A 27,277-nucleotide genomic window follows, 5' to 3' on the forward strand; every position below is an offset into this window, starting at 1 on the left:
TAACAACTTAGCAAACAGGGGCTACTGGCTAATATCTACACATGGCTTTTGTGTTAATCATGCTCTAAGTCATTACCATGTGTATTTAAGCAGGTGAGGAGCTTAACTCCCTTTCTCAGGAAATGTGATGTTAACTCTGCAGAGGGATATGGGCCACAGACGTCATGAACTCAAGGCACATCATTGCTGCATTTCACTCTATGGGTAATCTTTTATAATGCCTCCATGAAATCCCATGTATGGGATTTCATAAACCTTCACAACAGTGGAAGAAATAGTCCCACTACGTTACTTTGTGATAGTGACCATTAATATTTTGCGCCATAGAATAGAGCCTAGTGCCGTTTCAAATTCAGAGCAATTCAATTCAATGACTGTTTATTGAATTTCTACTATGTTACAGGCTAAGGTAGAAATATGAAAAAGATAAGTTCCTGCCCTATAGGATAGAAACTTGTACTCTCTGAAGCACAATTGATCTGACTTTGCCTTCAAAACTCATCACCTAGGTTCAGCGGGTTTGGGAGCAGACACCAATCATCCATTGCTTACTTTCTTTCTTCCTTCAACCCTCAGTGAAAATAGCAAGTGTGTTCCAGGGTAACCTCCAATGTTCTCAAGGTGTGAGAAAATGTTCACACTATGTGAGCAACTCATAAGGAGTAAGCAGTTGTGCACAATGGTTAGTACTGCAATCAGATGAATCTTACAGCCAAGTTGGTCTGGCACACATTTGATGATATGCATCATCATCATCATGCAAGCTGGTAATTAAGGATAATTGGTAAGTAATTCATGTAAATTACTGTCATTGATATAGTTTTGCAATTCAGCCAAGATTTCTGGGGTCAGCTAAGCGGGGTTTAGAAGAGGTTAGTTGGCCCAGCTGAAAAGTCCCCAATCAGCTAACACAGAGGAACCTTTTCATGCCCAAGCAGGGCCTACCACTGTCTTTTGTTTCCCAGGAACCCCAAGCCGACAGCCGAGCCCACTCCCCCAGGGATCCCCAGCTCTGACACCTCTGAGGTTTACAGTCGCACTTGGCTTCCTTCAGAGAGTGGGGTTTTCTTCCATTTTAGAAGGACAAAAGATGAACAATATCAGTTCAGATCTCAGGCTCTGGACCAGAAGTTTGTGAAAGAATAAGGAAGTAGGACTAAGTCTGCCCTCTAGCACTGAAGGGGCCAGAAGTGTTTTTTCTGAGGGCTGTGACAGCAACTTTGTTTTACTACTCCCTTCTTTTTTTTTTTTTTAAGGTTTATTTATTTATTTTGAAAGAGAGAGAGAGAGAGCAGGGGAGGGGCAGACAGAGAGAGGGAGATGGAGAATCCCAAAAAGGCTCTGTGCCGTTAGCATGGAGCCCGATGTGGGGCTCAAACTCTCAAACAGTGAGACCATTGACCTAAGTCGAGATCAAGAATCCAACACTTAACCGACTGAGCTACCCAGGTGCCCCTACAATTCCCTTCTTAAGGCCAGATCCACATTGGGAGAAATCAGCAAGGAACATGATTTAAAAAAAAAAAAAAAAAAAAAATTCTCCTGACTAAAGTTTCTTGCCTGAAGTTCTCCTGATTAGAGAGGCATACAGACTAGTACCTTGGGAATGCAAAGGGGGCCCTCAGTCAGTCACATCTCCGTAGTTTTGTTTACTCTGCTTGCTTTCCCTTCCCCAGCTAAGGGCAGAACAGCAGTGGGAGCTCTGATGGAGGTGGGAATCATTCGTGAGAAATCACTCCCGAGCAATGAAATGTGTCAGAAAACAGGAGCCAGGACGAGGCAAAGTGGTCACTGGGTGCCTCCGCAGAAGAGAACCAAAGAGCCCAAAAGGGAGAAAAGTAACTAAAACACCCAAGTGCCCTTAAAAGAATACATTCGAGCACAGAGTCAGGAATACAATGTGATTTTTGTCTTAATCCTATGGCCCAGGCTTATCTCCCTTCTCATCTCAGTGTGTGATGAAAAACCCTGTGAGCATCATTTGCTGAACCAAGAAGAAGCCTCAGCAGACCTTGTGTCCCAGCAGCGCTGAGGCCAGGGCAGGTCCTTCAGGCAACTGAATGCTCATCTCCTACTCTCTGCTACTGTCCACACGTGGCTAATCTCTCTGCACGGGTAAAATATCCACATGTGTGCACAGGATGTGTATTCTAGGAATATACTTCAAGTGCCTAGCATCTCTGGGCTCACTGCACTGATGATGCCAAGTAATTTGCCTGTGTTTTTGATGCCTAATCGAATAACTCCAGTGACGTAGAAGTCCGGGGGAAGCCCCAAGGAAAGGAAAACCATTCTAGAAATGTTGGAAGGCATAGGTCTAGAACATTGGAAAGACAGTAGGGAGCGGGTACAGCAAAGGGTTCAGAATAGTTGAGCTCCAATGGACAGACATGAGTGCTATCCCTATGTGAGGAAACACCAGGACCAGGCCTATAGTCTCCTAAGCATAGACAGTAATGAGTCCACAGAAAACTACTAAAGATTTCTTAAAGAGTATTTCCAGAACAGTAGCTCTATGAGATGTTAATAGATTCAACGGTCAAATAAATTTTGGAGCCTCTGGTTCAAATAAATATAAACACATTTTCATATTACAGGACTTCTCAGAGCCTTTGATATGTTAATATACCCTGTGGAAACCCAAGAAAGGAACAGGATATGCAATGTTTCCCAATCTCACATGATAAAATTATTTTGTGGCATGCAAACTCACATTTTCTCCTCAGCCTGCCCCTTTTCCCTTCCCCCATTAGAAGAGAAAGGTTTTACTCTTTCTTGCCTCAGGGGAGAGGCATGGCAGAGCTTCTTGATGTATGTTTCCAAATCAAACAGGGTTAGAGGAAATAGAGGTTTGGGGGGTTCCAAGGGTAGGGACAATGCTCCCTGTTCCCTCCCAGCTCCCAAAGTCAGATCTTTCACTGGGGTTTCCAACCTCACCAAAGACTACGTGCCCCAAGCACAGCCCTGCAGCAGCAGGGAGCCCATAGGAAAGGACTGTGCAGAGAGTGAGCACCTGCAAATAAAGCCATGTAGATAGACATCACATGAGTGCCTAAGCATTCTGTGAGACCACAGAATCTTGGCAAAACCCCTTGGAGGGAGAAGAGGTAGGAACTCCAAGGATACCCACGTATGTCCCAACAATCTGCAGCAATGGTGGATGAGAGTTAAAATCAGGTTGATTCACGGATAGTCATGAAATGCAATAGTTCTCTGTACCACTGTTTGTGAGATGAGATTCCTACCTGCAATGTGGATTTGCCCATGGAGCTTCTTTTTGGTATCCCACAAGACTAGTTTCTGGCAGAACACAAGTAAGAAGATGCTGAAGTAGATTATCCCACTTAGAAGAGACAACCCCCAATCAATAATCTTGATATAAGGACTGTTGGCTTTATTGAAAAGCTGTGGTCTCTGAGCAAATCAGGAAGAGAACACCCAGAATCTTTTCTGTTAATACCCCAAATGCCCAGAGAGAGCTGTAAGCCCTTCGAGGAAATGTGTTTATAGGTACTGTGATGCTTGAAACCCCATTCTCTGAAAAAAATAATTTGAATGGCTAGCAAACATCTAGAATTTTTAACAAAAATCCTGGGAAACACCAAAAAGATTCACAGTGGGGACACCTGGGTGGCTGCGTCAGTTGAGCGTCTGACTCTTGATTTCGGTTCAGGTCGTGATCTCACGGGTTCATGGGTTCGAGCCCTGCATCCAGCTCTGCACTGACAACGTGGAGCCTGCTTAGGATTCTTTCTCTCCCTCTCTCTTTTGCCCCTCCCCCACTCGCTCACGCTCTCCCTCTCTCTCTCTCTCTCTCTCAAAATAAATAATTTTTTTTTAAAAAATTAAAAAAGATGTGCAGTGGAAGGAAAGGAAACATTCAAGGACAAAATCTGTTCTTTTTAACAACTCACTGAGCCAGCTCTCCTCAAGTCCATGAACACCAACACAAGGAACAGAACTCACTCTGTGCCCATGGGAGTCTTGGCCTTGGCTGCTCAGTCATTCACGAGCATGGGAAGATTCAATGGGATGGTTCTCATCAGAGGACTGACCTATGGCAAACATACCTGCTGGTGGGGGTTGTAGTGGTGACAGTGGGACTACATACAACCCAAAGGCCGGCAGGTTGTCTCTTGCAGCAAACTGGCGGGGGGTGGGAGGGCAGTTACAGTGTGGGTATGTTGGAATTGGAGTGTTGTTATAATCCTAGGAAGAAAGGCAAGGTATGTGAGCTGGCAGCCCGCCAGCCCAATGCAGACCCCAACTACAGAAAGAAGAGCTTCTAATTAAATTTCTACCTTCCAAGAAGCATTTCAGGGTTATTAGGCTATCATTACTAATGACCTTAGATATTATCACTTATTTGTCAGAAATAAATCTTCCTTTGGGCACCTAGAAACTGCAAATGGAGAAGAAGTCCCAATAAGATAAATTTGGATGTTTTTAGATAACATCCCAAGCCTGTATGAGGTGAGACAGTATAAACACCTCTGGCCCAGGAGCTATAGGCCTGATACTTTTTAAAAAATTAATTTCTTGCTCTTTGGAATCTCTCAGAAGTACAGCACTGTCTTGCCCTTTCCCAGATTCAAATGACTCCTAGAAAATAATCCTTCTATAACTATAGAACCACTGAGAATTAATCCTGTTTTTAAAGGCATGTTCCCCTGTTTTCCCACCTTCTCTCACTTTCCCCAGCAATTTTTTCCTGCTGTAACAAGCTGCCATTATCCGTTCATTTCCACACAGGGCAGCCGCCTAGAAGAAGGAGGTGAAGAGAGACCCTGCTCTCAAAAATCCCCCTCCCACGTGAGGTGTGTGAAATGCAGAACGGATATTTTTAGCTTGTAAGTCTCTATCAGAAATCTCTCATTATCTAACTCATCTGTTCTGAGGAACGTGCACCCACATCCATAATTTTTTGGCTTCCTTTGGAACTCAAGGTAAGTTCTAAACCTCTTAATTTTCTTCTGTGACCATCTCTCCTCAAAGTTGACAGCCTCAGAGTCCTGCAAAGATGGCATACAAAGCTCAACTACTGACTCTTTTTCTTAATGCAGAATTTCAGCTATACTACTGGGTTTAATTTAATCTTATCTGGCATTTGTTCTCTTGGACACAGCCTACTTTGTTGAAAATCAAACACGTAAGTTGGGATTAGATGATCCTTTATGAAAAGACAGTAGAGCGTCGTGGCCAAGAGATCAGACGAGCTCTGGTCACGTCCCAGCTCTACTACCTACAAACTGAAGATCTGACTAAGTTACCGCACCTCCCTGTACTTCACTGTCTGCATCTATAAAATGGGAATATGTAAGGACCCACCTCAAAGAATTGCTGTGGGGACTAACCATGTGCTAAGTAAGTACTAAGTAAAACACTGAGGAGGGTGTCGGGCACACCGTAAGCACTCAAATTTCAGCTGTAGTGATATTAATATTAATAATATTGACTGTGCCTGTAATATTAGTAATGATAATTCCTCTACGCATGCTACCATCAATGTTATTCTATGTGTGTTTGTGTAAATCGCTCTGTTTGTTTATACAGTTTTAGTTCATTACATGGACTGCTGCTACACCACTGAATTGATTCTACCTGAGAAATGCCAATACTTCAAATCTTCCCATCTTTACCTATTTGCTTCTTGGTTTTCACAACAAGAACATGCCCATGGGAACAACAAATGCCAAAAGCACGCACCCGGTAATGAGAGTGTACCTTTACAACATTCAGCACAGGCTTTGGAGAGAGGATTCTATCTCTCATGCAATGACTTCAGGACTTATTTCCTGAGGATGCATTGCACCTCACACTAGGGCTACCTGTGCTTATTACTGACGTGATACAGCGAGCCACACAATACACACATCTCCACAACAATTCTTCCATGCAGAGGCTGTCCAGTGGGTTGCTTAGCACAACACAAAGGAGGCCAAGTTCTGAACAATCTAGTAATCCTACTCCCGAGAATAAGGAATTAATTCAAAATGGGGGGAAATTTATATGTAGAAATTTACAAAGCCATCTATCACATAATTAATAATATATATAAACACTTGTTGCCTATGCAACCAGCAGTAGGGAGATGATCAAATAAATGATGATAAATCAACTTGATAGACTACAATGGTGCAATTTTAAAATAATGATAACCCTGGGGCACTTGGGTGGCTCAGTGGGTTAAGCGTCCGACTCTTGGTTTCAGCTCAGGTCATGATCTCGGGGTTGTAAGATTGAGCCCTACGTCAGGCTCTGTGCTAATATATATATAGATTAGCTGAATAACTTTAGGCCAGCTACATAAGCTATCTCAAGCTCAGTTTCTTCATCTATAAAATGGGGCTATTTATTTGAGGATTAACTCAATACTTAATTGACTTGTAAGAATTAAACTAGCCACTCAGAAAGTATTTGTTGAGTTAAGTAGGAGACAATGCACGCAATGTTCATACATTGGCATCTGGCACAGGCTGAAAGTTCACTGAATACTGTCTACTGATACTCAGATATCAGGCAAAACCTACCCCCTAAAAATCTAGATCAGCTTGGAAAGAATCACCAACACCTATGAAAATCCGGAGGCTTCACCAGTTTTCTGCATATTCCCAAAGGCTTGCATTCTCATGACCCCTGTCTCCTGGGCACCCGTGTCATCTGACTGATCCAGACACAAAGTCACAACCTAACTGCCATGAAACACTAGTGAGCTTAGCAGACTTTATCAAAAATTGGGCCAGGAGCAGGGAAAGGCAAGTGAACAAGTCAAGGTCATGGGAAACAGAGACCATCACAGCAACACACACTCAGAGGGGCATCACAGTTCTTTACATGTCCTCTGGCCCACCATGATCACCTTGCCACGTCTGTGGCACCATTGCCTTCTTGCTTCCCTCCTTGCAGGCTCCTCTCCTCCTCACCCTATTCTTTTCCCTCTTCTAAAAACAGTGGAGTTCTCCCAGTACCCACCTACCCACCGCCCAACTCCTGTTCCCAGATTTTCACAACAAAATCTGAGGCACTGGGCAGGGAAGAAGCCTTACCTTTATCCAGACCCACCCTCCTTCAAAAACGCCACTCATTTAAAAATGAAGTTTTGTGGGGCACCAGAGCGGTTCAGTCAGTTAAGCGTGTGACTTCAGCTCAGGTCATGATCTCACGGTTCATGAGTTCGAGCCCCGCATCAGGATCTATGCTAACAGCTCAAAGCCTGGAACCTGCTTCCGGTTCTGTGTCTCCAGCTCTCTCCCCCTCCCCCACTCACGCTCTGTCCCTCTCTCTCTCGAAAATAAAGAAACATTAAAAAAATTTTAATGAAATTTTGCTTTCTGTACATGTAAATCACAATAAGGATGAATTTTTAACCTTCATTTTTCAAATGAGAAAAGTGAGACTAAAAAAGGTTAGATCTCTTTCCCAACTCAAAGAGTAGAACTTGGATCTGAACCCAGGCCTGCTTAATTCCACCGCCAGTACTCCCAAATACTGCACTAACAGAAATAAAATCCCAAGAAGCCATTTGGCAATATGCAGGTCTGTGGCAACAGTTCATACCTTAACTTCAACCAGCTGTCCTTCAGAGAGACACCAATGCTTTCAAGGGACGTGGGCAAAATAGCATGAATTATTCAGCACAAACCATCAGATCCATTATAGAAACAATGCAACAAACATAATCCACCATCTTGTATGGAGGCTGATTTTCGTATTCACTGGAAATGCCGTATTCTTTTGATTTTATGTCTTTAGGCAAGTTGTTTGTGCATACAAGCTCTGAAAGTCTCTTATACTTGGAAGTACAGAATGTATAAGTCAGTGCATAATGAACTAAGTGCTCACTGAGTACTTGATGATGAACTAAATGAATGACAATGTTTCAGTAGTGTGCAGCAAATGCTGGGTAGGAGGAAGTGCCATTGTTGAAGGGATTTTAATCCGAATTTCATTTGAACCCAAAGAAGGTGAATTCATTCTTCTTCACAAGGGTCTTCCAGACCAAAATTCATGTTTATCTTATTGTTCCTCTGTGAGGATTAATTTATTCCAAGGGGCAAAACATTTCTTTCTTTCTTTCTTTTTTCAATGAAATTCCTTATCGTTAGTTATTTCAGGCCCTAACAAAAAAAGAAGGAACATCCAAATGACGAGCTGAAGGTTTCAATAGTGTTAATCTAAGACCATTGGTTTTGAAAATATCAGGGAAGTAGCATTTCTACCTTGACAAAATAAGATCTGAGACAATCCTTACCACAAATTGTATTGTGTTGTGGTTAGGAGCAGTCACCACAACTCTGGGGGCACCTGGGTGGCTCGGTCGGTTGAATGACCGACTTCGGCTCAGGTCATGATCTCACAGCTCATGAGTTGGAGAGCTACTTGGGCTCACTGCCAGTCAGCCTATCAGCACAGAGCTGATTGGAATCGCTGTCTCTCTCTCTCTATCTCTCTCTCTCTCTCTCTGCCCCTCCCCGACTTGTGCTCTCCCAAAAATAAAAAATAATAAATAATTAAAAAAAAAAGAAGAAGAAGAAGCAATCATCACAACTCTGGAAACATCTGCAATAAAAGAAACATTCCGTGGCAAAAATTGAAATGTCAAGGGCCCAAGGTGAAATTTTACAAAGGGACCTCCCCTTAAGGCCGCTGCTCCTGAAAACATCCTCAGTGTCCAATATACCCTTTGGTGAATTTCCTGAGAGTTACAAGAACCTTTTAGACAGTTACCAGCTTAAAAGAATTTTCCAATGACATTCAGCCTGCTTCCACCTCACATGTGCCGCGTTCGGCAGTGTGGCTTTGAATAAGTCATTAAACGGCTGTAAGCTTCAGTCTCCTCCTGGGAAAAATGAGAGGCTGGCACTTACACTCTCTGGGGCTCCCACTGCTGATATTTCATGATCCAATCAAACTCAAAAAGAAAATGGCAGACTGCAATACGTAGGCTTGACATTAGGTCCAAAGGCATTTCTCAGAAGTTGGAAGTGTTGGTGGCGGGGCTAGCATTATCTCCGTCTCTGGACTCAGGTTCCCTCCTATGCCACACAGGGTGGGTCCTGCACGGGGAGCAAGAGCAGGAGTTGCGCCCCCCACCTCCCCCCACCCCCCGGGCCTTGTGTGTTCACAGGCAGAGGGGCCTCCACCCAGAGGGACGCCTCTTCTCAATTCACTCTCAAGAGCTGTCTGAGACCAAGAGAAAAGCAACTGTTGAGTGAAAATGTACTTCAAGGTACTAGCCTATCTGGTAAGAGAATGCAAAGCACCGATACCAGAGGGTCTGTAACTTCCTACTCATTTCTCTCATGTGAACGACAACAGCAAAGCCAACTTTAAAGAACTAAAATAACTACCCTCTTACAAAGACTTTGAGAGAAAGCTACATAGGATTTAAGGACATTTCTTGGTAAACAGGCTTCAGAAGATACCAAGACTTGGATTCAGAGGATATGTCCATAATTTCAAAGGTTTTTCTGAGGTGTGTCAGATGGGTCTTCTGAATACTCAGCCTCTTCGGTCTCTCCTGTCAACCCTGCCGTCACTCTTTCTTCCTGGTTTAAGCCTCCTTCTTAACCCTGGTGCCACAAATAAACTGGGGAACACTCAGAAGGCCAAATCGCACAGTGGACGAGCCCACCCTCCCTTGCCTTAGACCAAGGTGTGCAGAAGTCCGGAGACCAGATGGGGAGCGATCCGCCATTCACACTGCATTTCCACTCACACCATTTGGGGCCAAAGCAAGGGGATCCAGATACCCTGTTCCAGGACTTCAAGCTCTCTTCTAAAATACCAGGAAAGACCTCTTAAGGAGGTGACATTAAACTGGAATCCTAATGCAAACTGGTGCAGCACTCTGGAAAATAGTGGAGGTTCCTGAAAAAATTAAAAATAGAACTACCCTACAACCCAGCAATTGCACTACTAGGTATTTATCCAAAGGACACAGGAGTGCTGATTCGAAGGGGCACATGCACCCCAATGTTTATAGCTGCGCTATCAACAATAGCCAAAGTATGGAGAGAGCCCAAATGTCCATTGACTGATGAATAGAAAAGAAGATGTGGTCTATATATACACAATGGAATATTACTTGGTGATTAAAAAAAAGAACGAAATCTTACCATTTGCAACAACATGGATGGAACTAGAGTGTATCATGCTAAGTGAAATAAGTCCGTCAGAGAAAGACAAATATCATATGATTTGATTCATTTGTGGAATCTAAGAAACAAAAGAGATGAACATAGGGGAAGGGAAGCAAAAATAATATAAAAATAGAATGGGTGACAAACCATAAGAGACTCTTAAATACAGAGAACAAACTGAAGGTTGCTGGAGGGGAGGTGAGTGCAGGGATGGGCTAAATGAGCGATAGGCATTAAGAAGAGCACTTGTTGGGATGAGCACTGGGTGTTATATGTAAGTGATGAGTCACTAAATTCTATTCCTGAAATCATTATTACACCATATTTTAACTAACTTGGATTTAAATTTTTTAAAAAGTAGAATCCGAACTAATGAGGAATCAGCTCTGAGAAGTGTAGGAGCAGCATGTATCGAGAAGTCTAGAATATTTAGGAAATGTAAAGAAGAATGTGACTGGAAGACAGTTTGTTGGGTACAGGGCTCTAATGGACTTAGGAGAGGTGGACAGAGGCCAGATCAAATAAGACCTCTGGCTTTGCTGGGTTCCCCTGAATCAGGCCATGAATGAGGATCTGAATGCAAGTAGTTTATTTGGGAGCAAGCACAGACAGGGAGCAGGAAAGTGAGACAGGAAGGGAAGGAAGGTGGTACAGGGTGCATTAATGAGCAGTTCATCGCCATGGGCAACCAGGGCTCAGCCACGTGGGGTACTCTGGCAGAATGCACAGAACACACCTCAGAGTCCCTACCACATGAGGCCAAGAGAGTTGGGGCATTCATCCACCAATGGTTGTCCATCCCTGGTTGAGACCTGCTTCTGGGGCATTAACTCCCGGGGACTTCCTGTCTAGGCCTCAGATGGAAAGCTGCACATGACTTCAGTAGAAAGCTGCCCAAGTACACAAGTCCCGAGGGGAAGTGGGCAGTACTTGCTAGAGCCTCGTAGACAAAGGTCAGGACTCTGGATTTTATTCTCGGTGCCATAAGAAGCAGAGTACTAGGCCAGCCATTGACACTTTCCAGCTTACAACTTAAGATGGTTGTTCTTACCACTGGGTAGACATGGGTTGAAGGCAGGGGGGCAGCACAGTGGAGGTGGCACTTATTCTAAAATGCAGGGTGGTTCAAGGCTACGTAGTTTTCCCAACCTCTCTCTACAGAAGCCAAACCCCAGTATCTCCTGACCGTATCTACCCTTTCAGCCATTCCTTCCTAAAACCCCCTTCCCTTTTCTTTCCCAAAGGTGCTTAATCTTCTCCTCCTTGACCATTCAGATTCAGGCTCTTTCAGAAAGAGCCCGAGCTTCTTCCTCACCTAACAGACCCACAATGTGTCATTTACATGAGGATCAAGTGCCACCTTGCTTCACAGCAGCACTCTACATCCACCAGCAAATGGAGGACACAAGGAAAAGGTTACAGTTTCAGAAAGCACTCGAAGCTATATTGAGCTAGACAGTCTGAGTTCAAATCCTGTTTCTCCCATTACTTCCCATGTGACCTGTGACAAATTACTTAACCTCACTGAGCCTTTAAACTGGGGATAAAATGTCTTCCATGGAGAGCTGTGAGACATAAGTGAGATATTATAGGCACGAGTGCCTGATATATAATAAGTGGTCAATAAATAAGTGTTCATTACTATCATTATTGTTAATGTACAATGAATATTCAAGTGTGCCCTTACCCCAGAGTCACATTTTGGGGGTCAGAAAGAAAATAAAGCTGAAACACACATTCACACACACACACCACACACACACACACACACACACACACACACACACACACACCTTTGTTTATTCTGATCTGTCTGGTTTGGAGTAATCCAGGCCAAGGTTTTCTCCCATTATGCTGAAAAATTACACACTGGCTGTATTCACTGTTCCCTGAACATCTAAGAAATCATTTGACTTATTGCCTCGGCACTTCAGAATGTCAGCACAAAGAACGCCAAGCAAAATTTAAGGAATACTAAGCAAATACCTGATATCACCTGATACTTCTCGTGGCAAGGGAAACCGGGAGAACTCCATTCCTATTTTAAAGCTACTTTATAGAGGGGCGCCTGGGTGCCGCAGTCGGTTAGGCATCCAACTTCAGCCAGGTCACGATCTCGCGGTCCGTGAGTTCGAGCCCCGCCTCGGGCTCTGGGCTGATGGCTCAGAGCCTGGAGCCTGTTTCTGATTCTGTGTCTCCCTCTCTCTCTCTCCCTCCCCCGTTCATGCTCTGTCTCTCTCTGTCCCAAAAATAAATAAACGTTGAAAAAAAAAATAAAAAAAAAAAAAAAGCTACTTTATAGGGATAAAATAATGACTGGGCCTGGAAATTCAAATGTTATGAGCAAAAACTACTAATATGATGTGGAGGATCGGATCCCACCCGCTCTTCCCCATTTATGTGAACAGCATGACTTTGGCAGCAATTAAAAGCTAATGGCTTGCCAATGATGAGCTTTTCCGTCAAAAAGATAAATTAGAAACAATTTAGGACTTGTTTGGTTTTGACATCCACCCATTCCCTAGTGCCCACAATTAAAAACGGGCCAATCAAATCTCACATTCCTCATTTATTTAAACAAAAGTGGAAAATCACTGACCCACATACGGATTGACCTTTTTAACAGGTATGGAATCTGAAAAACTAGTGAGAGAAAAGTGCTTCTAACTCCACAACTCTTCTTTTCTACGCCACACCCCATGATTACTAAGCTCACAGACTGTGTGGAGATGCTTCCATTAGAGTGTAGCTTAAAGAGCACTGAGCTAGGAGCCAGGAAACTCCATCTCTGGACCTCTATTTTGTCATCTATAAAATGAGAGTGTTTAATTACAGTGTGAGGTGCTGCTAAGGCAACTCAACCCATGTTTCCCCACCTAAAAAGAGGGGAGGAGCTTCTAAACTTTTCCAGAAGGGAACGATGGTGATGGAGCAGGAGCAGGGGTATGGCACCGACAGAGAAGGACACAGCAGCCATTCTTGCTAAGAAGTTCTCTGGAAAACACTATGAAGAATGACATAGAATAAATAAAAAGTCAGTGAAATGACACACCTCCTAGCTCCCGTTGGAGAGATGAAGAGAAACGTTGATGTTCTCCACAACTCTAAAATATCCAAGCTTTACAGCACAGATTCAACTTTCAAAGGACAGATAACCCTTGAACCATATGGGTATGAACTATGCAGGTCCATTTACATGCAGATTTTTATTGATAAATACAGTGCAGTTTATTATTAAGAGTGTTTTCTGTTCTTTATGATGTTCTTAATAACATTTTCTTTCCTCTAGCTTACTTTATTATAAAACAGTATATAACACACATAACATACCAATATGTGTTAATCAACTGCTTCTGTTATCAGTAACACTTCTGGTCAACTATGGGCTACTGGTAGTAAAATTTTTAAGGAATCAAAAGATTTTTTTACTGTGCCAGGGGTAGGCACCCTTAACCCCCATGTTGTTCGAGGGCCACATATATATATTTATTTTTTTAGGTTTATTTATTTATTTTGAGAGAGAGAGAGACAGCATGCCCATGCACACATACAAGTGAGGGAGGGATAGAGAGGGGGGGAGAGAGAATCTCAAGCAAGCTTTGTGCTGTCAGTGTGGAGCCTATTGTAGGGCTCAATCCCCTGAACCGTGAAATCACGGCCTGAGCTGAAACCAAGAGTCGGATGCTCAACCCACTGGGCCACCAAGGTGCCCCATGAGTATTTTCAAAATCATTTCAAATTTGTCAACACTTTAAGCATCCTTCTGAATATGTAATAAATTTTAGAGTCTTCTTTTAGAGTCTGTATGTCAGAGCACAATGCCACCCTTAGTGTTTTATTTCAGAGAGTGTTCCATCTCTGAAAACTCCAACATTACAAGGACTGTGGGGCTTAAGGATTGTATTTGACAATTTCTTCTATCAGCTTCATGCTCATACAGACCCACTATTTTCTTTTGCCAATTCCACACCCTGTACCAGAAAAGAAAAAAGCAGAAAGTTAAAAGTTCGAGGGAGAGTCAACTTTAGCAAATTCCCTCTTCTCCTCTCTCAACAAATGCACAAAGACAAGACACATATAGAAGCATCACCAGTATATGCCTGAGCTCAAGCTGTCAGTCACATTGCAACAATGATTATGCCAACTGTCATCATACATATTTTGTTCCCATTGTAGTGAAATTAATACAGGGCAGAGGTTCTCAAACTTGAGTGTGCATAGAACCACCTGGAAGATGTTAAACCACAGACTGCTACTGTCCCCCTGTTTCTGATTCGGTCTAGGATGGAGCCTGAGAACTTGCATGTTTCATAGGTTCCCAGGTACCTCTGATGTTGGTGGTCCAGAAACCACATTCTGAGTATCACGGTTGTGGGCAAATCCCTGAGCATCCAGGAAGGTGGAGCCTACTCGTCCCTGGCATCAAAAGAAGTCAGAGAAGGAAATCTGGGTTCTTTTTATTTCTTCCTTAAATTCAGATCCAATTAACATTTACTGAGTTATGCAAGGCAGTGGATTAAATGCTTTCAACTTTTAATTCTCATGACCACTGCTATTGCTACTGTCATCCTTGTTTTCTTTCTTTTAAATGTTTGCTTATTTATATTGAGAGAGAGGGAAGCATGCATGTGAATAGGGGAGGGGCAGAGAGAGAGAGACAGAGAGAGAGAGAGAGAGAATCCCAAGCGGACTCTATGCTTTCAGCGCAGAGCTCAACTCAGGACTCGATCCCACGAACCGTGAGATCAGGCCCTGAGCTGAAATCAAGAGCCAGATGCTCAACCGACTGAACCACCCAGGTGCCCCTGTCAGCCTCATTTTAAAAGGAAGCAAACTGGGGCGCCTGGGCGGCTCAGTTGATTGAGCATGCAACTCTCGGTTTCAGCTCAACTCGTGATCTCATGTTTTCCTGAGTTCGAGCACCACACTGGGCTCTAAGCTGACAGTACGGAGCCTGCCTGGGTTTCTCTCTCCCTCTCTCTCTGCCCCTCCCCTGCTGGTGCTGTCTCTGTCAATAAATAAATAAATAAATAAATAAATAAATAAGAGAAGCAAACTAAGACTGCAGAGAGATTGAGAAAGTTCCCCGAGACCACAGATCCAGCAAGAAGAAAAACCAGAATTCAAGTTCAGGTCCGCAGATTCTAAGTCTGTCCAGTGACCTCAGCGATGCTGTCAGTTCCCACTCTCTGGAAGCTGCCAAAGGCCTCTGAGCAGAGGTTGTGACTGGCATTGACAGAGGATGGGGAGGTACTGTGGGAACTGCAGAGGGAAGGGCGTTAAAGGAACTCTCTTCACATGCACATCTGGCTAAGTGGGCTGACAGACCAACTCCTTTCCCTGTACCTCAGCTCTGCCAACTGTGCAATGAAAGACCAAAATAGTTGCCACCTACCCCTCAGCTTGTTCCCAAGAATGAGATAAGAGCTCTCAGCTATTATGTAAGAAGCACTTTTCTTTCCAAACCCTCCACTTGCTGGATAGTCTGAAAGACTCCGAATCTTATAAAAGACGGGGTTCGCCCTTACTGGCTTGAACTGATTGCAATGGTCACCCGGCTCTCCCATTCTGACCTCCATCCCCTCCCCTGGCCCTAAAATCAACAAACTGGGAACTCAAAGTTCAAAGCATGCTTCCAAAATATGTGCATTTCAGAAACTCCATTTGTTCCTGCAGAGTACTTGACTGGAGAATTTTTCTGATAGCTCAGTTGGACACATTTTGAGGTGTTTCTCAGATTCCACTCTCACTCTGTACCTCACAGGCCCTGAAGGCATATGCTGTAGGCTCTGCCTGCTGAGTAACTGGCAGGAGGCCTGTCACACCTATTTTGTAAGCTGAGAAGGGCTGTATCAAGAGCCTCATCTTACAATTAAGACTCTTGTGGAGTTTAGTTGGTCTCATCTCATGAACAGAGAGAAATGCTCGGGTTCAGCATTAGTCAATGACCAAACATTGCAGAGAACAACACATAAGTGTTCCAGAGTCAAAGTGAGCAATGAAAGATTGATTTTCTTTTGTTTCCTTTTCTTGGCTTTGGGTCTCAGAAATATGGCCAGTTTCCCCTTTCCCCGACCTCTCCTTGTGGGTGTTTGTTTATTAATGCAATGGAGTGACACCCAGAGAGCCCTACCCTTGCTCTGAAGTTCTGATTGTAACGGAAACAGTAGCAGGGGTGAAGTGTCACTGTGGTTATCTAATGATCAAGGACAGCATGTCTGAGAGAGAGAGCAGCCAGGTCTCCGGCTGTCACCACATGGTTCATTCTGCCTCTACTCTCACTGCCCTGCCAGTGACTAATTGATCTGTGAAAGCCCTTGGAGGTACTTTGAGTAAGAAAGACACATTATATCTGCTCACAACAAATCCTCAGAGTGAAAAAAAAAAAAAAAAGTTTCATGCACAAATTTCTCTGCTTGACTCTTTCTCCCATTCATTTCCCTACTAAGTCTTCAGTACCCAAAGAATTAAGTAGATGGGGAAAAAAAAATTCTTCTCGTGGTCAGTTCGCACCAAACAGAGATTGGCACATAAAGAAAGGAAACCAGAATCGATAGTAAAAATGAAGGAAAGAAAAGTAGGCAGTAAAGATGGAAAGTGGTTCTGTGGCCTTGGAGCCACTATATTTAAGACAATTACCAGATCTCAAAGTCAACATGTTCTGTTTCGACCACTGACCAGTAATGAGGATAACTCATAAAAAAGGCAGAATCCTGTAGTGCAGCTTCCTGGCAACTTCATTTAACACACTACATTCTAACAGACTAAATTTTTACCTCCAGCAACCAATCGAATATTTCTATACATAGATTCAAAAGTGCTGTCGGTCTATTGTAAATTCATCCTCCCAAATGTACCAAAGGGTTTATTTGAGATGTCTTGCTCCCCAACTGTGGATGCGACTTGCATTTTGGCTTTCTGATTCAGCTTCTGCCTATAGTGCATTTGCTTTTCAAAAAGAGTTTGCCAGGGCTGCAGAAAGAGTTGAAGGAATATTGATAAGAATACTGGGCTTTTATCAAAAGCTTCTTCTTGTAAGTGAACTTGGCCCAAACTCAGAGTTCTTCCCCTGTTGCTGACTGATCCCAAGGTACCCTTGGGTAAAAGCCAGTAAAGTCATTCTTGGGCCTTTTGCACATGCCTGTGTTAAGCACTTTGGACATCTGGGATAAGGAGGCTGTATTCATTCCTTTATTCACTCAGTCAGTATTTATTAGGTATCTGAAATGTGCCAGACTCACAAGTAGAACTTATTTTTTCATCACTAATTGTCACATATGGTCTGCAGAAATAACTGGTCCATTTTTCTTGAAACAGTATGCCACAAGACAGTGGATGGAAGATCTATTCTTCCCCCTTCTTCACAGCCTCTAAGGTAAGTTCCACAAGGGAAGAGTTCTGGAGCATTGAGCCAACTGCTAACTACATCAAATTGCTTTGGTAACACCTATTCCATTGGCTTAAATCTGATACAACACAGGATAACACATAGCTTTCCAGAACCACGCACACCCAGAACCCACGTAAGTGCAACCTCACTTAGGATATTTTCTAAAATACCTACTTATGCAGCAGAGAATTTTCTAAATGACTTTTAAAAACATTTGAAGGTTGGGGCGCCAGAAGGGTTCAGTCAGTTGAGCGTCCAACTTCAGCTCAGGTCGTGATCTCACGGTTCGTAGGTTCGAGCTCCACATCGGGCTGCGTGCTGACAGCTCAGAGCCTGGAGCCTGCTTCGGATTCTATGTCTCCCTCTCTCTCTGCCCCTTCCATGCTCACTCTCTGTCTCTCTCTCCCTCAAAATAAATAAACATTAAAAACAAAAAGATGAGGGGCGCCTGGGTGGTCAGTTGGTTGAGCGTCTGATTTTAACTCAGGTCGTGATCTCACAGTCCATGAGTTTGGGACCCGCGTCGGGCTCTGTGCTGACAGCTTAGAGCCTAGAGCCTGCTTGGGATTCTGTGTCTCCCTCTCTCTCTGCCCCTCCCCTGCTCATGCTCTGTCTCTCTCTCTCTGTCAAAAATAAATAAACATTAAAAAAAAAAAAAAGACTGAAGACATGTGTAACTTATTCTCCCACTCATTTCTGGGCTCTCTCAATCACCAGAGGTAACCAAGCAGACTCAACATCAGAAACCCATCAAAATTATAGGGCTGGTCTTTTTAATCTTTTGAAAATTCAGTCAAATTGCCATCACTCTTGTTCCATAATGTGGGCAAGTATTTCTTGTCCAGCTTCACAGGATTCAAATCTATTTATTGCTATACAGACAAAATAATACAAGTATAATAAAAAGAAGTTGCATTTGAAGAACCCTTACTGGTTTATAAAACATGATATAGTTAACAAAAGCATTTTCTCATTTAATCACAGCACTTTAACATTCACTGAACAAACACTTATTAACCCCTTAATAGATTTCCCTGGTGACTAACAGAACACGTGGTAGATGAAAAATAAGACAGGGTCTCTGCCCTCAAGAAATCCAGAGTCTACTGGGTAAGAAAGACAAGTCAACAATAACTATAGTATGATATAAGGGCAATAGAGAAATATATTATAAAATATTTATATTTTATAAATATAAAAATAGAAGCAAGATAACAGACATTAAGTATTCAACATTAAAAATGGTATTTAGAGGAGCTTGGCTTACTTATAAATTCCTAGACATCAGAGATATCTAGGTATATGTGCATAGATAGGAACATAATAAAACATTTTTGACGGTAGTGCACAACGAGGGGTGGAAGCTAATCCGGCAGAAGAGCTGGAGGTGCTAGAGACAGTGATGGTGGTGGATTTTGGAAGAGTTGGGCATTTCTTGGTTAATCAGAACCGATGCCCTTTCCTCTTATGCCACTGATACCCAGCCAGCCCTGAGACATCTCTCTTCATAGCCCAACAGTCCAGTGGTTCACCGTAGAACTAATATACATGCAACCATAGCAACAACCACCACAAAAATATTAGCAGTGACTGATTATTTGCTAACAGAGCATGTGCGGAAGAACTCACAGCCAGTGGCCCCTTAGAAATGTACCTGAATGTCAAGAAAGCAAAAAAAAAGAAGCCCTCTACTCAAGCCTGCTTTTGATTAGTTGAGCACCATGTGCATGAACAGAAGAGGCAACGATAATTTTGAGGAGGGTGAGAAAGGCAGGCAGGGAGGAAGAAACCAAACACGAATTGAAAGCAGATGACACAAAGCCCCTGGCTCATGTAGCTCCACAAGAATGAGTATTAAGTAAGTTTCTTGCAGAAGGACAACTATCAGAAAGAAAAAAAAAAAAGTGGTGGTAATAAATCCTAACAAAAGCCAACAAAAGAAAATGTTGGACAATTTGTTGGACAAATATTCAGTAAGGCCGATCCACCTCACCACGTTGTTGTAAAGAACAGCTAATAAAAAAAAACTGTCAAGGACACTACATAGAAGAACTAACCAATAATAAGAACATTAATAATAAGGGAGGGTCTAGGAATGAAACCAGTTCCATTAAGACCAAAGATGTTGAGCAACCAGCACAGAAATAAAGAAAACAGATATGACCGCCTGGAGGTGATCCAAACAAACAAGAACCAAAATATTTTTTGCTCTTAATTTTTAAAAAGAAGACAACTTTACAGGGTATAAGACTATAAATAAATATTGGTCAATGGGCTCTTGCTTTCCCCAGAGGCAGCTCCCTTTGAAATGACTTCCTGGACAGAGGGCATAAGGGAGTTGAAGGCTCCTACTCTCCTCCCTAGAGCTCATGGTCCAGGACAGGAAGGCTTCCCTCCCCAGTCTTCACAATTTGGGATTGGAAAAAACACTGGAAGGAATCCAAAGCTGTGGTTCATTTCATTCTTTAATTTCCTGCCTTTGCCAAATGCTTAACAATTACAAACAAATGTTGTCTTCACAAATACTTTCTTCTAGATGAACATTCTACTCATCTTGGTTGCTTATGTGTATGTGACTTGAGAAACACTTTCTAAATCCTCAAGGTGACAGGATTTCCACGTAATGATAATGATTATTTAATGTCATCATCACAATAGGCTGCCTGGGCAAATGAAATGCTTGCTGGGTCTAAAGCATTCACTCAAGTGAGGTAAATTAACACTTTCCAGGGTACCAGATTTCCCATTGGGACGCTAAAGAAGGTAATTCATTACCCAGGCATTCTCCACCCTCAGCACTGCTGTCTAGCAGCAAGTTCTTCACTTGCTTAGCTGTCAGACTTCTCAGCCAGTGTGGGGAAGTCCAAGAGAGATAAGAATATGCTGAGAAGGTCCAGGCTGGGTGGATATTTTTAGTCATCTGAAGATAGTTCCGGGTGATAATAGTCCTCATAATGTAACCCACATGAATGTGGCCCATCTCACCTTTCAAAGCACTTTTATGGCATAAATCATCCCCTTTGATCCTCACAATAATCCGTGAGGTATGCAAAGCAGGTATTATTATAGTTAGCACCTGGCTATGGCAGCAACAAAGGCATAGACAAATGGCATGGAATAAGCCTAGAAGACATAGGGAAGCAAGAAAGGGGATACCAGGAAGAGGGGCTAAACCCCAAAACCAGTAGCATCAAAAGCATTGGGTGTCTGGGAACAGGACACACAGGTGCACGTGGATGGAGAAATGTGAACAGGCTCAGGTGTCTTAATGGGTAGACTAGATTTAAAAGATGACTATTTCTAAGACCAAAATCAAGAAAGATGGTAACTAAAAGGAACCAAGCAGGTCTGCTATTTGCCAGGTGTTTTCCTGTAAGATATTAACAGGTTTCATCTTCACAACTAATGGATGCAACATAGATATTATGAACCCATTCTTTATAGATGAGAAAACTGAGGCTCAGAAGAGTGATGTTATCTGCCCAAGGCATCATATCTGCTAACTGGAGAAGATGAGATTCAGGGTCTAGGAGAAGGACAAAGCAACAGAGGGCTGGGGGCTCTCAACAGGAATGACTAGCAATCAATTTAGGGCAGCAACCATAAGAGTATCAAGAAACGAGTTTAAGAATAAGGAACAAGGGCCTCCAGAGCCCTGGATTCTTTGTGTACTGCCTGCCCTGGAGGTGTAGCAGAGGCTGGGCTCACACTACCTGCTGAGGAGCCACGTCTGACTGAGTTGGGAGAGGCGGAGTAACAAGCGAGATGATTCCTGGCACTTATCCCCCTTTTACAGGTGAGGAAACTAAGTCCCAGAGAGGGAAAGTCCCAAAGAAGTGGGAGAGAAGTTGCTTTTCATCTGCCAGAGCAAGTGGAAGGAGAGTAGCTGGAAACACACAAGTCTGGGAGGATCATGAAGGCTGGCAAGAAACCTGCCGCTGGTGACAAAGCCCAAGATGATGGAAGAAAGTAGAATGGTCAGAGCCGAAGGAACAAAATCAGGACTTGAGGTAGTGGAAAGGAATATTCTATCACTTCCGTGTTGTAGTACACTGGACAAGATGCTTCTCTGAGTTTCATCTGTAAAATGGAGTGATTCTGTGAGAATTAAACGCTTAACAAAATTCTGAGCACTATTCTTAAGCATTTGAAAGAAGTTTTGATGTTGAGATAGACAGAATGGTCTCTGGGGACGTTAACACAACAGACAAGGGTAGCATTTGGATTTGGAATGATCTCCTTCTTTGCATTTAGTAAAAAAATCTTATTTAAAATTCAGTGGGGCACCTGGGTGGCTCAGTTGGTTAGGCAACCGACTTCGGCTCGGGTCATGATCTCGCAGTTTGTGAGTTCGAGCCCCGTGTCGGGCTCTGTGCTGACAGCTCGGAGCCTGGAGCCTGCGTCGGATTCTGTGTCTCACTCTCTCTCTGCCCCCTCCCCTGCTCACACTCTGTGTCTCTCTGTCTCTCAATAATAAATAAACGTTCAAAAAAAAATTCAAAAGATTGTTCTCCAATCCTCATGAATTCAACCTATGTCATAAGCAAGACTTTTGATTCCAGAAAGGTCACTTCCGTGACCTTTCACTTCCACAAAACTTATATAACATGTCTCTTCTGACAAACTATGAACCATTCTGCTTTAAACAAAGAAGATTCCTCCTGGAGGGAGAATTAATCAAGGGCAATAACATTCTCCCTGACCCTTATTAGCACATAAGGGTTATATCCAGTAATAGTGCATGAAGACTTCAACCAAACTGCCTACAGCTTCTCTAATTGATGTGCCCAAGAGAGCCCATATTCATGTCTGCAGTGACTCCAGGCAGCAAAAAGAGCCATTCCCAAGGAGCCATTGTGGCCATTGTGAGCAGTGTCATTTGTACAATTAACTACAAAGGTGCTTGGAAATTTTCACTTTACAGGTCTGGAATAATTCAGAGAATCTTACAGTTAGCAAGAACCTTGTAGGCCCCTGATCTAACCCCCAACTCTAACCCCCCGTCATCAGTTAGCTCCTCCCAGAGGTCTTTATACAGACCTGGGTTTGGGGAAATTATTTCTAGGAAGTGCCCACAGGACTCTTGGATATAAATTCACTAGTGCCAGGAGCCACTAAATGACTCATTCAAAATGTCTCCAGTCTCTCTAATCCTCTTATTCTGTTATTATTTTTGAATGTCCATAGTTTACAATACTGTTTTCTTACACAACCTGCCAGAGCCACCACAAGCTGCTTAGCCTTCTGAACAGTCACGACACCACACATCCTTTTCCCCCTCCCCCCACCCCCAGGCCCCTCCACAGGCCACAGCACTAGCTCAGCTTCCAAGCACAAACCCAACGTGGGCCGAAGACACTGGCCACAGAGATGACCTCTCCTCCCCGCCCTCCCCATTTGCCGAGTGAAGACAGGGCCAGACCAGCCAGACCTGCATCTGGCCCTGGCCCTGCCCGTCAGCCCCATCACCCCATCTGGCGGCACCATTCCATCACAGGGCATTGCAAGTGGACATCAGTTTACTTTAGATCTGACAAGGAAGGCCGCCTGACTGCCACCAGCTGGGGACAAAAGGAGGACCCCAACAGTTACAAGCAGCCCTCAGGAAAGCCCAAGAACCTGAAAAGGGCTACAGAATGAAACTTTTGACCTCCCCACTTTGCAGTTGCATGTGTGATGTGTGGTGCTTCTGCCACGGAGTTAGGTGGGCCTGTGTGGAGCTGTCAAAGTGGGAAGCAAACCCTGGGCTCCAACTGCATCGCATAGGTTAGCCAGGAAAATGTCACTAACAACACACAGCGGAATTGAAGATTCCAGGTCAGCACAAACTATTTAAATCAAACAGAGTCAGAGCTTGCTCCTCAGTGAGTATTATCTTGCTGTATCTCAAGAGTAGGATAAGGCTTAGTTAACATTTGCTTCAGGTGACTTAGGCGCCACTGAAGTGGAGAAGGGGGGAAACCCACCCAGCTATCTCTACCTAAATGCCCCAAAGCAGCCACCGTTTGCCTCAGCTTAATTCACAACAGCAGTAGTGTTTTTTTCTTCTTTTCATGATGAGTGGTTCCCCACATGAGAAACAGGGAGAAAGGCCTATAAAGGCTGAGGCCACCAGGGATGCGAGAAGCCTGCAACAGAAACCATCCCCCAGAATTTCACCACAAATGAGAAGTGTTTTTCAGAACACAACCTTGCAAGAAGCTGTGTAGGACCTCAAGGTTGCAGGGAACCGGAAGGCTTGTCTGGAGCTCTCCCCGGGGGGAATGAGCAGCTGGCTAACTTGGTAACTAGCAGTTCTCTCCTGCCCCCCAGTGCCCTTGGCTGCCCAAAGTCCCCACTGTGCCCCAGACTCCAGATCTTTCCTCCAAATCACCTTCTTCTGTGTCCTATTCCCTCAGGGCAAAGCACTGTATTTTCCAAGGTAACACCTAGCTAATCTAATATAATCTAATCTAAAAGAGTTAGTATTATTGGATTAATGTGCTATTACTCCTAGAAAATACAATTTGCATTCTGGAGACACACAGCCTTAAACTAAAGGAGTGGGAATTCCCATTACCCCAGCAAGCTAGGGACAGAGGCGATTTTTGCAATGGCTGGGAACTTGAAGACCAGATTTAAAAAAAAACAGCCCTGCCTATTCCTACAGCTGGGACGGTTTTGAGTTCCATTGTTTGAAAGTAAACAATCTTTGGCTCCATGTAATCTCTCTCTAACTTTTCCCCACCTCCTCAGTATTGATGTGTTCAGAGGCCCCAGGCTTTCTTTCCACCTCAGATAATAACAATGTTTGCTAATGCCTGGGCTGTGTACTTCATCAGTTGGGATTTTAGTACTTCCCTAAAAGGAGAAAAAAATACTACCTCCCCAGTTATTTAAAGTATTCACGCCTTACATTTAATTCTTTTTATTTGGGTTTATTTTTGGTCAAAATAAGCCTCTTCAGAGATATGCAAGAATTCTTAGAAAAAAAGAGCTGTATATGTACTACATGTCCGTATAATACAGTATATGTTCCACAGGTCTATGTATATATGCTACATGTCTATATAATATGTTCTTTTTTTTTTAATTTTTTTAATTTTTTTTTTTGTTTGTTTTTGAGGGACAGAGAATCCCAAGCAGGCTCCACGCTGTCAGTATAGAGCCGGACAAGGGGCTCAATCCCATGAACCATGAGATCATGACCTGAACCCATATCAAAAGTCAGACACTTAGCCAACTGGCTCCACTATATATGTTCTAAACTAATTATACACATTGTCTCACTGCTCATAACAACCCTGTGAACTAGAAGCTATTATCCCCAATTTTCAAATAAGAAAACTAAGATGCTGAGTCCAATAAATTAGCCAAGATGGTTGAAAATGATGAAGAAAAGAATCCAAAGCTCTGAGTCCAAAGCTTTCCCTCTTAATCACTATTTTCTCTTACCAGATATGTGAGGGAGGGCGTAGGGGAGAAGCAACAACATTTCTACTACCTTGAGCTTTTCTACCTTGCAGTAGTGAGTCAGACATTTTCAAAGTATGGTCCCCAAACAAGCAGCATCAGCATCCCCCAAGAAACTTGTTAAAAACTGCAAAATCTGGGGCCCACTCCAGACCTAAAGAATCAGAAACTCTGGGGGCAGGGCCCAGCAATTTAACAAGCACTGCACATCATTCTAATGCACACTCGGGTTTGAGAACCATTGAACTAAGCCATCAATGTAGAATCTTGAAGTTTGAGGAATGGGTCAGCAGTAACTCCTTTTTAATACCTAATCCTTGAATAATTCCTTTTCAATTAGAAACTTTCACATGATTTTATTATAACTCTACAGAGATGTGAACAAATGAACATTACTGGCACATGCTCGACAGGTGTGTAAAACTGTAAATGGAAATGAGGTAATCAGTGCAAAAAAAATAGTTTCTCTAAATCCTATAAGATAGTCTAATAAGACTGAGTTTAATTTTTTTAATGTTTATTTATTTTTGAGAAAGAGAGAAACAGAGTACGAGAGAGGGAGGGGCCAAGAGAGAGGGAGACACAGAATCTGAGGCCTGTTCTAGGCTCTGAGCTGTCAGCACAGAGCCTGATGTGGGGCTCAAACTCAGTAACCACGAGATCATGACCTGAGTAGAAGTCAGACGCTTAATCGACTAAATCACCCAGGCACCCCTAAGAACACTGAGTTTAAAAGCAGTTTAATGAGTACTCTTAAGTTCCAAAAGGGGGGAATGTTTATCTACATTGGCTATACCGAGTCAGATCCCATTAGTCTGCTCCCTACTTATACCAAATTACATGGAACACCAAGAAAAGCACCTATTGGCTTCATTTGACTAACATCTATAAACAGCTTGCCTCACCCTTACTCTTCACTCTGTGATGCTTCTTTCTTAAACCAAAATAAGACTGAGAGACCAGCTTTGGCCTGGGAAAAGCCCACCAGTCTGAGGCCTTCCGATAGGTGGAAAACCTCTGGCTGGCGGACAGGAACAGCCCAGCACACAGGCGCTCCATGCACACCACTGCTTAATGACGCGGGCCTCAGAATAGGCCATTTTCCAGGAAGCAAGTTCTATACTCAATTTCTCAGACCCCATGAGTCTTCTGTTTCCTTGGAACTTATTCAGTATTAGCTTAGGTGTGCCCTAAATAAAATAGGAAATGCATGGACATCAGTATATCTGAAAAAGAAACGATTTGCATCGACTCTCAAACTGAGCCAAAAGTCAGAAGTAGAGGGGGAACTTCCTCCCTGGGGCTGAGTCAGTGGCCTCAACCTTCTCAGACTGGGGTTAAACAGTTCATGCCCTACAGGGAGGGAGCTGCTCTGGTAGAAAACAAAGTTTGGAGTCTACAGTCAGTCACATTGGCCAGCAGGGCAACTCCAGCTGGGGAACTTGCTAGCTTTTATTTTTTTTTCTTTTTAATGTTTATTTATTTTTGAGAGAGAAACACAAAGCACAAGCTGGGGAGGGGCAGAGAGAGAGGGAGACACAGACTCTAAAGCAGGCTCCAGGCTCCAAGCTGTCAGCCCAGAACCCGAATGCAGGGCTCAAACCCATGAACCATGAGATCATGACCTAAGCCGAAGTCAGAGGCTTAATTGACTGAGCCACCCAGGCACTCCAGAACCTGCTAGCTTCTAAGTGGTAGTTTCTACCTCTGTGACTTCGGGAAATATATATATACTTCACCTTCATGAGTCTCAGTTTCCTGAACTGCTTTTTTTTTTTTTTTAATGGGGGATTGTACAGGAAACAGGAGTAATTTCTACCAGACATGAAGAGAACTAGGGCATAGGGCATAGTGGCCTATCCTGCCGGGGCTACCTCAGGAGATGCTAAATTAATGTCGGCTCTCTTCCCCTTTAAAGTGCTGAGGTGGATTTTCACCTGACTCCATGGGAGCCTTAGCCTCAAAGAGCAGTCACCAGGGGTTTTATAAACAGGGCTTTATAAACAGGGGTTAAGACCTGTTAACAGGTCTCACAACCATATCCCAGGGAACCTGCTATAGGAGTAAGCGGTTTCTCATCTGGAAATAGAGAACAAGGCTGGGATGCCTCACATTGTAGAGGAGAAAGCTATAATCCCCTAGTCTGGGTCAGATCACAGACCTTCCCCTAAGACCCCTGGGGAACCCGCTCCTCCCCACAACTCCTCACAATTAAACACGCCTAAAAAACTGATAAAGGAAGCACTAAGTTAATTCCTAAATGTTCGGGGAAATGACACATCAACCAACTACA

General features: G+C 43.4%; 1 long non-coding RNA gene across 2 annotated transcripts in view; it reads right to left on the minus strand.

Annotated features, from left to right (window-relative positions):
• Window positions 1–27,277, minus strand: part of LOC113594125 (uncharacterized) — a 498,940-nt gene that overhangs the window by 374,567 nt on the left and 97,096 nt on the right. Inside the window, exon 7 of one of the 2 annotated variants that reach the window (XR_008299031.1) lies at window positions 12,430–13,146. The exons of the other annotated variant lie outside the window; for it this stretch is intronic. This is a non-coding gene — a long non-coding RNA (uncharacterized LOC113594125). Of the gene's footprint in view, window positions 1–12,429; window positions 13,147–27,277 lie in introns of those variants that run through there. 2 annotated transcript variants of the gene reach the window in all.

Source organism: Acinonyx jubatus, chromosome A1 (genome assembly GCF_027475565.1).
Source record: "Acinonyx jubatus isolate Ajub_Pintada_27869175 chromosome A1, VMU_Ajub_asm_v1.0, whole genome shotgun sequence".
In the NCBI taxonomy this organism is placed as follows: Eukaryota; Metazoa; Chordata; class Mammalia; order Carnivora; family Felidae; genus Acinonyx; species Acinonyx jubatus.